This window comes from Phytophthora infestans, genomic scaffold, assembly GCF_000142945.1.
Source record: "Phytophthora infestans T30-4 supercont1.50 genomic scaffold, whole genome shotgun sequence".
Taxonomy (NCBI): Eukaryota; Oomycota; class Peronosporomycetes; order Peronosporales; family Peronosporaceae; genus Phytophthora; species Phytophthora infestans.
The window spans coordinates 434,943-449,706 of NW_003303709.1; the positions used below are offsets into that span (position 1 = coordinate 434,943).

Here is a 14,764-nt window from a genome sequence, read left to right on the forward strand (position 1 = left end):
AGGCACAATATCAAATCTAGCTGTTTCATCATCCGCAATTGATCCGCACACTCCAGCCACCGATTCGCTGTCATCACTAGGCAAATCGGCATCCGAGACTACCTCTCCATATGCTGATCTAATGCTTTCCTTCGAATGCGCCTGGAGCTGCTCAGTGCTCAGCACATTCATCGTACTCTCATCCAGCGTGTTCGACACCTTGTCACTGTGTGAATTTCCACAACCGCCTGTAGATCATTATCTGGAGAGAGATATCCTTCGGATGCAACACTGTACTCACTTCGTACAGGCCCTGTATACATCTCGATATACGCGTCACCTTCGTGTACTTCCGATGCTGCTGTACCCGGATGGTCAATCTCAGAGGCTTCGTCCGCTTTGCTCACCTCAAGATCCATGGTTTCTTGTGTAATGGTCCCTCCCAAGTTACATTTGTAGGTAGTTTTATAGGTTCTTTGTAGTGGCTCACACCATTACATAAGTAGGTAGATTTGCATTACAAAAGTAGGTGCAGCAGCACACGAGTAGCGTGTGCTGAACTGCCGTCACCTTATTGGTTGAAATATGGGGAGCCAGACCCATAATCAACCAATAAGGAGTTGACGTGTATTTGAGTGGTCAGGGCAAGCTAAATAAAAACAGAGTTGATTTTCCTTCAGACTAAGTACTTGGTTTCAGTATCACTGGACTTGTACGCTTCCTCATCACTACGTGTAAGCAAGTAACGGACACCCCAGGCCCGTTACATCTTGGGTCTCAGCCACACTCATATCGGACGAAACTGCCGAGGTCCGCATGTTGGACACATCTGTAATACTCTCCAAGGACAAATCCATTTCACTGAACTGCTTAAAGTGTAGTGACTCTAGATCAGAGTCACCCATAGACGCGTTGTGACGATCTCGATACATCACGTCTTCAGATACTCGTAAATCAGCCACAAACTTCGCTGTTCGGTCATCTGGAAAGAACACTTTACACCCCACAACATCTTCAGCATAGCCGAGAAAAAATCCTAGTTTTGCATTATCGTGATTTTTCTTGCGTCCAGGGGTCACAGGTACGTGCACGTAAGCCAGCGCTCCAAATTTACGGATATGATGTAAATCAGATTTACTCCCGAACATCATCTTGAACGGTATCCCTCGAGTTTCTTTGTTGAATACTCGATTTTTTATGTAGATAGCGTTTCTCGGATCCTCCGGCCACATACGCTTGGGAAAACCAGACTGATGCATGGTGGCTTTGGTCATATCAATGAGCGACTGGTGAGTACGCTCACATGGATTCAATTGAGAGCTCTTCGGACCGACGAGAACATGCTCGATACCGTGTGCTTTGTACCAACTCTCCATTTCACCGTTGACAAACTCACCACCTTTGTCCGTCAAAATCCTCTGAACCTTGTATGCCACCTTCTCTAATTCACTTTGTTGTCTACCCGCTTGAAGCTCTGCCCACAGCACATACTCCTTGATGTGGCGGTTAATTACACTGCTTGCTTTGCTAGTCAGCATGTGCACTTTGACAAAGCGCGAGTAGCCATCCAGGATCACAAGGACGGCTTTGAACCTAGTTCCATTAGCTTTGCTTGGAATCAGAAGGTCGACATATACCATCTGACGGTACCTTGATCTGGCGATCGATCTTCTTACGATGCTGTTCCTTCTTCTATTTACCAATGTGACAGGCATCACAAACTCCCAGCTGTCGTTATCGTAACAACATGCCACGTACAAGCCCTCTGTCCACCATCGTCTTCGGATATTGTGGACATGTGTGAGCCAATCGCTCATGCCACAACGTTAGCGATGCAACTCCTTCAGCCGCTGTGAAGTTACAAAGAGGTCGATCTTGAGGACCTGTAACTCCTTCATTTGACGGATGAGTCACAAAGAAGCCCTAGGTAGACTCCTGTGGTGTTGCCACAATCACTGTTCTCCCCTCATCCATCACTCTGAAGTTCATGGTCGTACGATCATAATCGAAATCAAAGCTCTGCTCAGCAGCTAGCCCAGGAGATGGAAGCCCATGTTCAGCCCCAGGTACATAGAAAACATTATTGAGGTACACCACCACCGGTTCCCCGTCAACTTCGGAGACAATAGCAACTGCTCCAACACCGGCAATCCTCGATGCCAGTGCTGTGGTCACCCCATGAACACTCTGTGATTGACTGGTATCTTCCGTAAATGCCAAGTAATATGATTGATTACCAGTCAAATGAATGTTTGCAGCTGTGTCGAAATACCACCAGCCATTATTGGTGTTCGCCGGACCTTGGTTCTCGTGAGCTTCACGCACCTCTCGAATTGTATTTCCGCCCGAATGAGGCTGGCTAGTATCACTAACATCTCCTTCAGTTCTAGCGTCGATCATCATGGCATCCAGTGCACCGGCTACTACTCCGGTTTTCACGTCTTCACGTTCTGAATGCTGTGGCGCGTCCTCACTCCGGCGAAAAGTCACATTCCCACGAGGTTTTTGTTTTTGTTCATTAGCAGTAGGTCCTCCACCATAATGAACCCCCCCCCACGCTCAGGACAATCGGCCTTCAGATACTCCGTACTCTCGCAGATGTGACACTTTCTCAACTTCTTCTGCTTTCTGAAGTCTTTAGACGTCTCCTGCAGCGATCGATTATTCTTCGCACTGTTGTCCTTAGCTCCGCCACTATTACCATCATGCTGCTGATTACCACGTTGTCCGTTATTTTTATGCCAAAACTCCCTTTGTCTGGAATCAGCAGCACGAATCATATCGCGGACACTATCTGGAGTGAAGGCACCATAATTCGGATTATACCGAATAGCAGCCTTCATGTTCTCGAACTCAAGTTAGTTTAGCAAACTTTCAAGCAGCATCTCCACCATGTCAATATCTTCCACAGTATACTGCAATGAAGCCAACTCAGCTCGCAGATTAAACATTTTACTTAGGTGCTTATTCACATCTCCACCAGAACACAACTTAGTGTGCCAGAGCTCATTTCGAAGACAGCGAATACGATGGGCCATTACCGCCTTGCTCGCTGTGCCCTCGAGCAGATCACACAAGGCCTTCCAGTGGAAGTTCCACATCTCTGATCCAGTAGTTTTGTCCCGAATCTGGTGTATGATGTCGGGTGGCACTGACGTTTCTACCATGCGCATGATCTTCATCTGATTAAGGTCGAACTCTCCCTCACGCTCAGCACTTAAATAGGTAATTATCCCTTCCACAACGTTTGTCAGTCTCTTCTCCCGAAAAACAGCGTTCGTCGCCCATTTCTAGGTTGCCCAGTCTTTTCCATCCCAATTCTTGGGTATTCCCTCTGCAGTGTACTTGAGTGGCTGTGTCATCTTGAATCACTACTAGTGCAACAGAAACTCCGTGGTAGTTGGGCTCAGAACCCGATTGAATTGTGCACTTTAGTTCGTATGACCACGATCACACACTTAGAAGAGAAAATGGAAAGTAAGATTGAAAAACTCATTAGCGCTGTTTGCCTCGAAGCTCCAACATTCTCCTTAAGCGGGCTTGAGCTACTTCTCAAGCTGATACCCACTTTACTTGACTTCATTTTGCTTCGACGCACTGCTGCGCTTATCCTCATACACAGAGCCCCATAGCCCGTTGATCTTCAACTTGACCAACGGCTGTACTCGACCAATGCATTACATCAGCACTCATAGTGCTTCGCTAATATTCATTCCAACAGCCTCGGCATCAGTTCAGTTAGGGTAAGAGGAGTTGCCATCGATCGCCACTCTGATTCCGTTCGTTGCACAAATATAGGACAAAAGTATTAATAAGTGTTCTCAAATACGGTAGGAGACAAAACAAGAGCTACAAAGAAATGCAAAAACAAATCCTCAGAAACCATCAGCTTTTTCTCAGAATCTCGTTTAGAATCGATCGGCTTTAGCGCTCTAATGTTGACTCACAGAAGTACTATTTTATCTAAGCAACTGAAAGCGATCAGCATTTGCTCGATTTCGTAGCCAGCGTTTTCTACGCGGGGCCGCCGGGGGGGGCACGCTGGCCGGTTCCGCAATGGTATGCCGAAATTCAGCCGGAAGCCCGTGGTACACACTGCACAAAATTTAACACCTGGTCAGGAGCAGCCCCTATCGGATCCGGCATAGGAAAATCTCGCCACTCACCCGTAAAGGCTGCGCTTTTACCTCGAACAATTATGGTCGCTACTCTCAGCTTCGGAAATAACACACAACAAAGCAAGAAAGCGCGCAAGCATTCCGGCGCGCCGCTCAATTTGGTCACTGAGAAGCACGTGGGGACGACAACGACAACAGATCACCAGTTATCGCATGTCTTGTTACGCAGGTTGCTACTGATAAAGCTGAAGGAGAAAGCACATGTAGCACAGCTAGCATCGCCGGCGGGGGGGAGACACCAGCGACCTAGCTTCCGCAAACCTTGCAGCTAGGGCCGGCTCCTTAGCTGATACTACTACTGCCACGCTGAGTGCGGTAGCTGATTTGAGAATCCGCGGCTGCAATGTAAAGCAGCCAGAGATACATGCAGCCGAGTACTTGCTGAAGCATCAACACAGCATGGCAAACAGGTAAAAAAAGATCTTGTTATCCAAATAAATTTAATGTGTTTATCTAAAATCAAGTACTGATATCTTCACTGTTTACTCATGTGTTGCACTGTAGCAGCAACAGTGTTTATCGAGATGTAAACGACTTGCACTTTCTTGTGCTTCTCAATCATTTAGTACTTGGCAGCGCGATAAAGGCGGAACAATCGATCGTGAGCGCCAGCCCGCTAATTTCCGGTAAAACCTAATGTTCTTCTGGCAATTGCACAAGTTTTGATTGTTCTGCTAGCACGGGACGCGCTTCGTTGTGGTAGTGTATGCACGAAGATTACTCATAGCATCGAGTGACTTACGTGGATTTTACGCCTTTAGTGGATCCTGGTGAGTTCCGACGAACGTTACGAGTTACGCGGTCATCTTTGCACGATTACTCGATAGGCTTCAGCCTTACACTACTAAGAATGTAGCGGGGTAAGAGTTACCGTCACTAGCTTACACTATAGTGTGAAGGAAGCTCGCAACAATAAAAACAAGTCTTAGGTTTGTGTAAGATTCAACTCTGATTTATTTGGGACCAGGGCGGCCTCGTGTGAACCACTCAAATACAGGTCTACACCTGATTGGTCAATAAGTGAGTCTGGCTTCTCATTATCAGCCACTCAGATTATGACACCTTGGCACTGGGGTAGCGTGTGCCACTTTGCCTACTTATGTAATAATTAAAAAAATATCTACCCACTTATGTAATTGGAGTTGGGCCCATAACAAAGAAGACGCCTCTGTCGGCACCGGTCCGGCTTGCTGTTTTCCTCTACTATGTAGGCCATGGCTGGTTGTTGCTACGGCTTGGTTCTCAATACGGTATCGGTAAATCCACGGGCCCTGATATCACTTGCAATGTGGCTGCTGCAGTTGTGAGGTTTATAAAGGTTCTCACTAATTTCTCCACTACACGTAATAAACTTTTTAGGCGTGCAATCAATGAAGATGGATATGGGGTACCTGGTTGTATTAGTGCGCTGGACGGTTGTCATATCCAGATCTTGCAGCCATCGATGATGAATGGGTGATGAATAGCAAAAAGTGCTATAATCGCAAGGGCTTCTTTTCATTTATTATGTGCCGTGGTGGCGGTTCCTCGATATTGACGTGCAGCATTGGCCAGGATCTGCGGTGGTAGTCATGTGTTTAGTAACAGTGCTGCAGGTCGTTTGTACGCGTCGGTGTTTTCGGCTGTGGATAATAACGGTGGTGCTGGATTTCTCTAGTCGGGATGATCTGAGCATTGAAAGATCCCGTTTTTTTGCTTGCTGATTCCGTTTACGCTAATACAAAGCATGTGGTAGCTACGAGTGAGATTGCTCCATGATCAACAAGTCGAACAAAAAATTGGCGGATATGTGTAGAGTGTGCATTTGGAGTTGCAAAAATGAGGTGGTGGGCTATTACAAAACCGACAAAAAGTGCTAGAACGTATTACAAGCTATTCCGACTTTGGTGGGTTCAGTGTGCTTTGGCTCACTCACGACCCTGTGGGGAGATCACAACTTGGAAGCTCTTGATTCAGCGTCATCCATTGCTCAAAGGCAATCGGTGTCGTCTTAAGCACCGCAGAGACATACGACATATTGCAATTCCTACACAAAAATGACGGCGTGGCGGAGGCGTCGTCGTGACGATTCGTCCGATGCAAAATGCACCAGCTATCCCTTTGACTAGAAGATTGGCTCTGGCATTTGTGGCCGAGGATGCACCACAACCACACTGATGAGTAGCGGTAAAGTGCGTGAAATGCGAGGCTGCCGTCGGGGAGGGATGACATCTTTTGGAGTGTAGTGGGTCCATGCACCTTCGTATCAGCCGAAGAAGACCAGGAGACGGTCACCGATACGCCTGCGGTGGTGGTGACGATGCTTGTTCGTGCGGAGCGTGCGTATGTCGTGCAGGTGATGCGTATTTTGATTTGGTTGGCGTGGTGGCTGTTGTTGAGTTATGATGCTCCTTTGGCTCAGTTGGTAGAGCGTCAGTCTCATAATCTGAAGGTCGCCAGTTCGAGCCTGGCAGGTAGCACTTCTTTGCCTCTTTTTGCTCTATCAGCGTCTGCTATCTCTTACGGCGTTTACACGACCCCCACAGCCTCTTACGCTCCAATGGTGCATCGCACCTTTCACTATAACATCTAGCCATCATGTGCGTCTCTTAATTCGGCTTGCTCCCCGCTGTCATCCTCATTGGCTCGAGTTCAAGCCCGAGTGGGGAGTTCGCAATTTGGAAGCTCTCAGTTTATCGTGAACCGTTACTCAAAGGCAATCGGTGTCGTCGTAAGCTCCGCAGAGACATACGACATATTGCAATTCCCACACAAAAATGACGGCGTGGCGGAGGCGTCGTCGTGGCGATTCGTCCGATGCGAAATTCACCAGCTATCCCTCTGACTAGAAGATTGGCTCTGGCATTTGTGACCGAGGATGCACCACAACCACACTGATGAGTAGCGGTAAAGTGCGTGAAATGCGAGGCTGCCGTCGGGGAGGGATGACATCTTTTGGAGTGTAGTGGGTCTATGACACTTCGTGTCAGCCGAAGAAGACCAGGAGACGGTCACCGATACGCCTGCGGTGGTGGTGACGATGCTTGTTCGTGCGGAGCGTGCGTATGTCTTGCATGTGATGCGTATTTTGATTTGGTTGGCGTGGTGGCTGTTGTTGAGTTATGATGCTCCTTTGGCTCAGTTGGTAGAGCGTCAGTCTCATAATCTGAAGGTCGCCAGTTCGAGCCTGGCAGGGAGCACTTCTTTGCCTCTTTTTGCTCTATCAGCGTCTGCTATCTCTTACGGCGCTTACACGAACCCCACAGCTTCTTACGCTCCAATGGTGCATCGCACCTTTCACTATAGCATCTAGCCATCATGTGCGTCGTTCAATTCGGCTTGCTCCCCGTTGTCATCCTCGTTGGCTCGAGTTCAAGTCCGAGTGGGGAGTGCGCAATTTGGAAGCTCTCAGTTTATCGTGAACCGTTACTCAAAGGCAATCGGTGTCGTTGTAAGCGCCGCAGAGACATACGACATATTGCAATTCCCACACAAAAATGACGGCGTGGCGGAGGCGTCGTCGTGGCGATTCGTCCGATGCAAAATGCACCAGCTATCCCTTTGACTAGAAGATTGGCTCTGGCATTTGTGACCGAGAATGCATCACAACCACACTGATGAGTAGCGGTAAAGTGCGTGAAATGCGATGCTGCCGTCGGGGAGGGATGACATCTTTTGGAGTGTAGTGGGTCTATGACACTTCGTGTCAGCCGAAGAAGACCAGGAGACGGTCACCGATACGCCTGCGGTGGTGGTGACGATGCTTGTTCGTGCGGAGCGTGCGTATGTCTTGCATGTGATGCGTATTTTGATTTGGTTGGCGTGGTGGCTGTTGTTGAGTTATGATGCTCCTTTGGCTCAGTTGGTAGAGCGTCAGTCTCATAATCTGAAGGTTGCCAGTTCGAGCCTGGGAGGGAGCACTTCTTTGCCTCTTTTTGCTCTATCAGCGTCTGCTATCTCTTACGGCGTTTACACGACCCCCACAGCCTCTTACGCTCCAATGGTGCATCGCACCTTTCACTATAACATCTAGCCATCATGTGCGTCTCTTAATTCGGCTTGCTCCCCGCTGTCATCCTCATTGGCTCGAGTTCAAGCCCGAGTGGGGAGTTCGCAATTTGGAAGCTCTCAGTTTATTTGTGAGCCGTTACTCAAAGGCAATCGGTCTCGTCGTAAGCGCCACAGAGACATACGACATATTGCAATTCCCACACAAAAATGACGGCGTGGCGGAGGCGTCGTCGTGGCGATTCGTCCGATGCGAAATGCACCAGCTATTCCTTTGACTAGAAGATTGGCTCTGGCATTTGTGACCGAGGATGCACCACAACCACACTGCTGAGTAGCGGTAAAGTGTGTGAAATGCGATGCTGCCGTCGGGGAGGGATGACATCTTTTGGAGTGTAGTGGGTCTGTGACACTTCGTGTCAGCCGAAGAAGACCAGGAGACGGTCACCGGTACGCCTGCGGTGGTGGTGACGATGCTTGTTCGTGCGGAGCGTGCGTATGTCTTGCATGTGATGCGTATTTTGATCTGGTTGGCGTGGTGGCTGTTGTTGAGTTATGATGCTCCTTTGGCTCAGTTGGTAGAGCGTCAGTCTCATAATCTGAAGGTCGCCAGTTCGAGCCTGGCAGGGAGCACTTCTTTGCCTCTTTTTGCTCTATCAGCGTTTGCTATCTCTTACGGCGCTTACACGACCCCCACAGCCTCTTACGCTCCAATGGTGCATCGCACCTTTCACTATAACATCTAGCCATCATGTGCGTCGTTCAATTCGGCTTGCTCCCCGTTGTCATCCTCGTTGGCTCGAGCTCAAGTCCGAGTGGGGAGTTCGCAATTTGGAAGCTCTCGGTTTATCGTGAACCGTTACTCAAAGGCAATCGGTGTCGTCGTAAGCGCCGCAGAGACATACGACACATTGCAATTCCCACACAAAAATGACGGCGTGGCGGAGGCGTCGTCGTGGCGATTCGTCCGATGCGAAATGCACCAGCTATTCCTTTGACTAGAAGATTGGCTCTGGCATTTGTGACCGAGGATGCACCACAACCACACTGCTGAGTAGCGGTAAAGTGCGTGAAATGCGAGGCTGACGTCGGGGAGGGATGACATCTTTTGGAGTGTAGTGGGTCTGTGACACTTCGTGTCAGCCGAAGAAGACCAGGAGACGGTCACCGGTACGCCTGCGGTGGTGGTGACGATGCTTGTTCGTGCGGAGCGGGCGTATGTCTTGCATGTGATGCGTATTTTGATCTGGATGGCGTGGTGGCTGTTGTTGAAGTTATGATGCTCCTTTGGGCTCCAGTTGGTAGAGCGTCAGTCATCATAATCGGAAGGTCGCCCAGTTCGATCCTGGCAGCAGAGCACTTCTTTGCCTCTTTTTGCTCTATCGAGCGTTTACTATCTCGTACGGCGCTTACACGACCCCCCACAGCCTCGTACGCTCCAGTGGTGCATCGCACTTTCACTATAACATCTAGCCATCATGTGCGTCATTCAATTCGGCTTGCTCCCCGTTGTCATCCTCGTTGGCTCGAGCTCAAGTCCCGAGTGGGGAGTTCGCAATTTGGAAGCTCTCAGTTTATTGTGAACCGTTACTCAAAGGCAATCGGTGTCGTCGTAAGCGCCCGCCGAGACATACGACATATTGCAATCCCCACACAAAAATGACGGCGTGGCGGAGGCGTCGTCGTGGCGATTCGTCCGATGCGCAATGCACCAGCTATTCCTTTGACTAGAAGATTGGCTCTGGCATTTGTGGCCGACGATGCACCACAACCACACTGATGAGTAGCGGTAAAGTGCGTGAAATGCGATGCTGCCGTCGGGGAGGGATGACATCTTTTGGAGTGTAGTGGGTCTATGACACTTCGTGTCAGCCGAAGAAGACCAGGAGACGGTCACCGATACGCCTGCGGTGGTGGTGACGATGCTTGTTCGTGCGGAGCGTGCGTATGTCTTGCATGTGATGCGTATTTTGATTTGGTTGGCGTGGTGGCTGTTGTTGAGTTATGATGCTCCTTTGGCTCAGTTGGTAGAGCGTCAGTCTCATAATCTGAAGGTCGCCAGTTCGAGCCTGGCAGGGAGCACTTCTTTGCCTCTTTTTGCTCTATCAGCGTCTGCTATCTCTTACGGCGCTTACACGACCCCCACAGCCTCTTACGCTCCAATGGTGCATCGCACCTTTCACTATAACATCTAGCCATCATGTGCGTCTCTTAATTCGGCTTGCTCCCCGCTGTCATCCTCATTGGCTCGAGTTCAAGCCCGAGTGGAGAGTTCGCAATTTGGAAGCTCTCAGTTTATTGTGAGCCGTTACTCAAAGGCAATCGGTGTCGTCGTAAGCGCCGCAGAGACATACGACATATTGCAATTCCCGCACAAAAATGACGGCGTGGCGGAGGCGTCGTCGTGGCGATTCGTCCGATGCGAAATGCACCAGCTATTCCTTTGACTAGAAGATTGGCTCTGGCATTTGTGGCCGAGGATGCACCACAACCACACTGATGAGTAGCGGTAAAGTGCGTGAAATGCGATGCTGCCGTCGGGGAGGGATGACATCTTTTGGAGTGTAGTGGGTCTATGACACTTCGTGTCAGCCGAAGAAGACCAGGAGACGGTCACCGATACGCCTGCGGTGGTGGTGACGATGCTTGTTCGTGCGGAGCGTGCGTATGTCTTGCATGTGATGCGTATTTTGATTTGGTTGGCGTGGTGGCTGTTGTTGAGTTATGATGCTCCTTTGGCTCAGTTGGTAGAGCGTCAGTCTCATAATCTGAAGGTCGCCAGTTCGAGCCTGGCAGGGAGCACTTCTTTGCCTCTTTTTGCTCTATCAGCGTCTGCTATCTCTTACGGCGTTTACACGACCCCCACAGCCTCTTACGCTCCAATGGTGCATCGCACCTTTCACTATAACATCTAGCCATCATGTGCGTCGTTCAATTCGGCTTGCTCCCCGCTGTCATCCTCATTTGCTCGAGTTCAAGCCCGAGTGGGGAGTTCGCAATTTGGAAGCTCTCAATTTATCGTGAACCGTTACTCAAAGGCAATCGGTGTCGTCGTAAGCTCCGCAGAGACATACGACATATTGCAATTCCCACACAAAAATGACGGCGTGGCGGAGGCGTCGTCGTGGCGATTCGTCCGATGCGAAATGCACCAGCTATTCCTTTGACTAGAAGATTGGCTCTGGCATTTGTGGCCGAGGATGCACCACAACCACACTGATGAGTAGCGGTAAAGTGTGTGAAATGCGATGCTGCCGTCGGGGAGGGATGACATCTTTTGGAGTGTAGTGGGTCCATGCACCTTCGTATCAGCCGAAGAAGACCAGGAGACGGTCACCGATACGCCTGCGGTGGTGGCGACGATGCTTGTTCGTGCGGAGCGTGCGTATGTCTTGCATGTGATGCGTATTTTGATTTAGTTGGCGTGGTGGCTGTTGTTGAGTTATGATGCTCCTTTGGCTCAGTTGGTAGAGCGTCAGTCTCATAATCTGAAGGTCGCCAGTTCGAGCCTGGCAGGGAGCACTTCTTTGCCTCTTTTTGCTCTATCAGCGTCTGCTATCTCTTACGGCGCTTACACGACCCCCACAGCCTCTTACGCTCCAATGGTGCATCGCACCTTTCACTATAACATCTAGCCATCATGTGCGTCGTTCAATTCGGCTTGCTCCCCGTTGTCATCCTCGTTGGCTCGAGTTCAAGTCCGAGTGGGGCGTTCGCAATTTGGAAGCTCTCAGTTTATCGTGAACCGTTACTCAAAGGCAATCGGTGTCGTCGTAAGCTCCGCAGAGACATACGACATATTGCAATTCCCACACAAAAATGACGGCGTGGCGGAGGCGTCGTCGTGGCGATTCGTCCGATGCGAAATGCACCAGCTATTCCTTTGACTAGAAGATTGGCTCTGGCATTTGTGACCGAGGATGCACCACAACCACACTGATGAGTAGCGGTAAAGTGCGTGAAATGCGAGGCTGCCGTCGGGGAGGGATGACATCTTTTGGAGTGTAGTGGGTCTATGACACTTCGTGTCAGCCGAAGAAGACCAGGAGACGGTCACCGATACGCCTGCGGTGGTGGTGACGATGCTTGTTCGTGCGGAGCGTGCGTATGTCTTGCATGTGATGCGTATTTTGATTTGGTTGGCGTGGTGGCTGTTGTTGAGTTATGGTGCTCCTTTGGCTCAGTTAATAGAGCGTCAGTATCATAATCTGAAGGTCGCCAGTTCGAGCTTGGCAGGGAGCACTTCTTTGCCTCTTTTTGCTCTATCAGCGTCTGCTATCTCTTACGGCGTTTACACGACCCCCACAGCCTCTTACGCTCCAATGGTGCATCGCACCTTTCACTATAACATCTAGCCATCATGTGCGTCTCTTAATTCGGCTTGCTCCCCGTCGCCATCCTCATTGGCTCGAGCTCAAGCCCGAGTGGGGCGTTCGCAATTTGGAAGCTCTCGGTTTATCGTGAACCGTTACTCAAAGGCAATCGGTGTCGTCGTAAGCGCCGCAGAGACATACGACACATTGCAATTCCCACACAAATATGACGGCGTGGCGGAGGCGTCGTCGTGGCGATTGGTCCGATGCGAAATGCGCCAGCCATCACTTTGACTAGAAGATTGGCTCTGGCATTTGTGACCGAGGATGCACCACAACCACACTGATGAGTAGCGGTAAAGTGCGTGAAATGCGATGCTGCCGTCGGGGAGGGATGACATCTTTTGGAGTGTAGTGGGTCTATGACACTTCGTGTCAGCCGAAGAAGACCAGGAGACGGTCACCGGTACGCCTGCGGTGGTGGTGACGATGCTTGTTCGTGCGGAGCGTGCGTATGTCTTGCATGTGATGCGTATTTTGATTTGGTTGGCGTGGTGGCTGTTGTTGAGTTATGATGCTCCTTTGGCTCAGTTGGTAGAGCGTCAGTCTCATAATCTGAAGGTCGCCAGTTCGAGCCTGGCAGGGAGCACTTCTTTGCCTCTTTTTGCTCTATCAGCGTCTGCTATCTCTTACGGCGTTTACACGACCCCCACAGCCTCTTACGCTCCAATGGTGCATCGCACCTTTCACTATAGCATCTAGCCATCATGTGCGTCGTTCAATTCGGCTTGCTCCCCGTTGTCATCCTCATTGGCTCGAGTTCAAGCCCGAGTGGGGAGTTCGCAATTTGGAAGCTCTCAGTTTATCGTAAACCGTTACTCAAAGGCAATCGGTGTCGTCGTAAGCGCCGCAGAGACATACGACATATTGCAATTCCCACACAAAAATGACGGCGTGGCGGAGGCGTCGTCGTGGCGATTCGTCCGATGCGAAATGCACCAGCTATTCCTTTGACTAGAAGATTGGCTCTGGCATTTGTGGCCGAGGATGCACCACAACCACACTGATGAGTAGCGGTAAAGTGCGTGAAATGCGAGGCTGACGTCGGGGAGGGATGACATCTTTTGGAGTGTAGTGGGTCTATGACACTTCGTGTCAGCCGAAGAAGACCAGGAGACGGTCACCGATACGCCTGCGGTGGTGGTGACGATGCTTGTTCGTGCGGAGCGTGCGTATGTCTTGCATGTGATGCGTATTTTGATTTGGTTGGCGTGGTGGCTGTTGTTGAGTTATGATGCTCCTTTGGCTCAGTTGGTAGAGCGTCAGTCTCATAATCTGAAGGTCGCCAGTTCGAGCCTGGCAGGGAGCACTTCTTTGCCTCTTTTTGCTCTATCAGCGTCTGCTATCTCTTACGGCGTTTACACGACCCCCACAGCCTCTTACGCTCCAATGGTGCATCGCACCTTTCACTATAACATCTAGCCATCATGTGCGTCTCTTAATTCGGCTTGCTCCCCGCTGTCATCCTCATTGGCTCGAGTTCAAGCCCGAGTGGGGAGTTCGCAATTTGGAAGCTCTCAGTTTATCGTGAACCGTTACTCAAAGGCAATCGGTGTCGTCGTAAGCGCCGCAGAGACATACGACATATTGCAATTCCCACACAAAAATGACGGCGTGGCGGAGGCGTCGTCGTGGCGATTCGTCCGATGCGAAATGCACCAGCTATTCCTTTGACTAGAAGATTGGCTCTGGCATTTGTGGCCGAGGATGCACCACAACCACACTGATGAGTAGCGGTAAAGTGTGTGAAATGCGATGCTGCCGTCGGGGAGGGATGACATCTTTTGGAGTGTAGTGGGTCTATGACACTTCGTGTCAGCCGAAGAAGACCAGGTCACGGTCACCGATACGCCTGCGGTGGTGGTGACGATGCTTGTTCGTGCGGAGCGTGTGTATGTCTTGCAGGTGATGCGTATTTTGATTTGGTTGGCGTGGTGGCTGTTGTTGAGTTATGATGCTCCTTTGGCTCAGTTGGTAGAGCGTCAGTCTCATAATCTGAAGGTCGCCAGTTCGAGCCTGGCAGGGAGCACTTCTTTGCCTCTTTTTGCTCTATCAGCGTCTGCTATCTCTTACGGCGCTTACACGACCCCCACAGCCTCTTACGCTCCACTGGTGCATCGCACCTTTCACTATAACATCTAGCCATCATGATGCGTCTCTCAATTCGGCTTGCTTCCCCGCTGTCATCCTCATTGGCTCGAGTTCAAGCCCGACGAGGGGAGATCGCACTTGGGAAGCTCTCAGTTT

General features: G+C 50.2%; 1 non-coding gene and 1 pseudogene across 2 annotated transcripts; both read left to right on the top strand.

The window, feature by feature from the left end:
- The first annotated feature begins 9,425 nt into the window (after positions 1 to 9,425).
- PITG_29105 lies at positions 9,426 to 9,503 on the top strand (annotated as a pseudogene). Its single transcript has one exon. The product of its transcript is annotated as a tRNA-OTHER (tRNA).
- Positions 9,504 to 12,313: 2,810 nt separating this feature from the next.
- Positions 12,314 to 12,386, top strand: PITG_29109. The gene has a single exon. It is a non-coding gene; the product is annotated as a tRNA-Met (tRNA).
- The last annotated feature ends 2,378 nt before the right edge of the window (positions 12,387 to 14,764 follow it).